Source organism: Andrena cerasifolii, chromosome 2 (assembly GCF_050908995.1).
Source record: "Andrena cerasifolii isolate SP2316 chromosome 2, iyAndCera1_principal, whole genome shotgun sequence".
Lineage (NCBI taxonomy): Eukaryota > Metazoa > Arthropoda > Insecta > Hymenoptera > Andrenidae > Andrena > Andrena cerasifolii.
The window spans coordinates 3,112,219-3,114,858 of NC_135119.1; the positions used below are offsets into that span (position 1 = coordinate 3,112,219).

Consider the following 2,640-nt stretch of genomic DNA (forward strand, 5'->3'; position numbering starts at 1 on the left):
GCGGTGTCCATATCAGCGTGTCTGTTATGATGACTCCTAGGTATTTCACTTGTCTGGTGAACACCAGGGGCTGATCCTTGTTCTTCATGTTTCTTATCACCAATTTGTCCTGTCTCTTTGTGAACAACATCATCTCCATCTTCGTCGGGTTCACTGATAGTGCGTTGGCGTCGCACCAGGCTTCCAATGCTTCCAGGGCTTTCTTTGCAGATTCCTGGCGGATTTCATTGTTTGATCGTGCCCTGTGGCTAGGAATGTGACGTCGTCCGCGTACGCCGTCGCCGTCACACCGCATTCCTCCAGTTTCGTTAGCTGGCTATCCACTGCCATGTACCACATCAGTGGTGAGAGGATGCCTCTCTGGGGGCACCCTCTGTTCACCGAGCCCTTCTCGGTTGTGGATCCTCTGCTGGCTAACAGTGATCTGCTTGTCAGCATGCAGCTGATCCACACCTGGAGTGGTCTCCGATCACCGTCGTGGGGGTCATGATGAAGGCTGCTTCTATGTCCATGAACCCCGCTATCGTGAATTTCCTTTGGGCCATTGCTTCCTCCGCGTTTCTCACCAGGTTGTGCCGTGCCACTTCCACCGAGTGGCCTGCCCTGAACGCGTGTTGGTTCCTGTGGATGGGTATGAGTTGGAGCAATTAATTTGTAAAACTTGCCAAAACAGCTAAGTCAATATATACAACTGGCAAATGCTTCCGCCATTGGTGGATGAAGGCTACTTGCATCGGATGACTGAATTGATCAACTTTAACTCTTCATCTTTAACTAACCGGTAGAATAATCCCATAACAGTGTGCCATGACTCACCAGTGATCGGTAACATAACTCATAACTACCTACCCATATTATGCAAAATTCTATTAAGTACAAACACGATACACACAGACTATTAACAATTTTTATGTCAATTCAATTCAACTAAAATATTGATTTCCCTTCAGGGACTATATATTTAGTTTTAAGGGGATGTCAGAAACACTACTTTTAGGCGCGGCAAGGACTACAACGAGACGCGCTCCAGGATAGTTCTGGGGTAAGTGCCGTGGAGTTCATCACAGTCCTCTTACCAAAAGGCATAGCCTTCCCCACTCCGTGGCCAGATCCTCCAGGAACAGAGTTCCTATTCATTAGCAATACGTCGTCGGGCCGCTTGCCATTCTCATATTCTTTATCTCATTCTAAACAACCAATTCTTCGACACCCGATAGCTGGGAGACCCAACGTGGTCACCAGCCATCGCCCGTCGCCAAGACTGTTTAGTCTCGCGTACCCTCTACAATCAGGACCGCACACAGGCCAAGTCCCTGCCATAAAATCTCTGAAGGCAAGACAGCATGGGGTCACCCGCCCTCGGCCGCCCCCATAAATTTGGGGACGCTAACAGGGACTATCATGTGATATATCTTGATTCTTATTTTTACATACCAAATAAATAACACAATGGTAAAAGAGTCAATAAAAAGTGTATAATTATTTGTTCAGAAGAAAATCAATAAATTTTTTAAATTATTAATTTCCAATGGTACATGTAATTGTAGAATACTCTGTTAACTGGTATTTATAACTTTTGATATGTTACACGCGTCCGCAGCATGAGCCATTGACGTTTCTACTTAATCATTTGATCTATTCGGAATTTTGGAGCAACAATGAAATCTGTTTGGCAATGAAGTTGATATACACATATGTGGATCGGAGTAGGTATGGGGTTAGTTTTCCTGGCGGGGAGGGGGTTTGGAGGGCTGCTGCCGCTCCCACAAAACAATATACGAGATTCTACTTGAAATGGTTTAATTTTCAGCCAATTTAGTTTCAACATAGGTAGGTGTTGATAGACAGAAAAATCTTATTTTTACAGAACATAATCATGTAAATATCACCACCCTTGCTGATCGCAGACAGATTGCGGGTATGGTTCTGCTGTTTAAAATTATTAATGGTTTGTTAGACTACTCAGACCTTGTTGGGTTAGTTACTTTCAACGCTCCGGTGAGGCAGTTGCGGAAAAAGCCTCTGTTCGCCCACAGGCTGCCGTTATATTTTTATTATACAACTGACCCTATTAATACGGCTATGCGGTATGCTAATTTGCACTTCAATGAGGTGGACCCTTGCGTAGGCTCGCTCAGCTCTTTTCGGGCGAGGTTATTCAGCCACTTAGCAACTACAAGTTTGGTTAATTTTGTAGTCACTAAGATCTAGTCGGTTTTGACTCTATTTTATATTTATACTTGTATACCACGGGGTTTTCCCGTTAATTATAATAATAATAATAATAATAATAATAATAATTTTTTAATAATAAATTTAAACATGTGCGTTTAGCTTTTATAGGTCCTCTCTTTTTTCTCTAAATTCTACGTGAATACGTACATTACAAAGGATACCTGATGGTCGGTTTGCAAATGTCTACGAGTTTGCATTTAGATGGAACATTATCCTTTTGAACACTGACAGGAAGTTGTGCTTTGGAAAGAAGAGGGTATCTAGTACGTGTTTGATCATCATTATTCATTGATTTTCTACATTCTACAATAATGTACCACTTTTTTAATTTATATTTTTTAATTACACATGACGTAAACATTTGTATGAGTACCGCCACACCAATTAACAGAGTTTGGTTTATCT

The 2,640-nt window shown here is 42.3% G+C and overlaps 1 long non-coding RNA gene across 1 annotated transcript in view; it reads left to right on the top strand.

Moving 5' to 3' along the window:
• Window positions 1–2,640, top strand: part of LOC143378562 (uncharacterized) — a 397,603-nt gene that overhangs the window by 122,454 nt on the left and 272,509 nt on the right. The gene's annotated exons all lie outside the window — the stretch shown is intronic.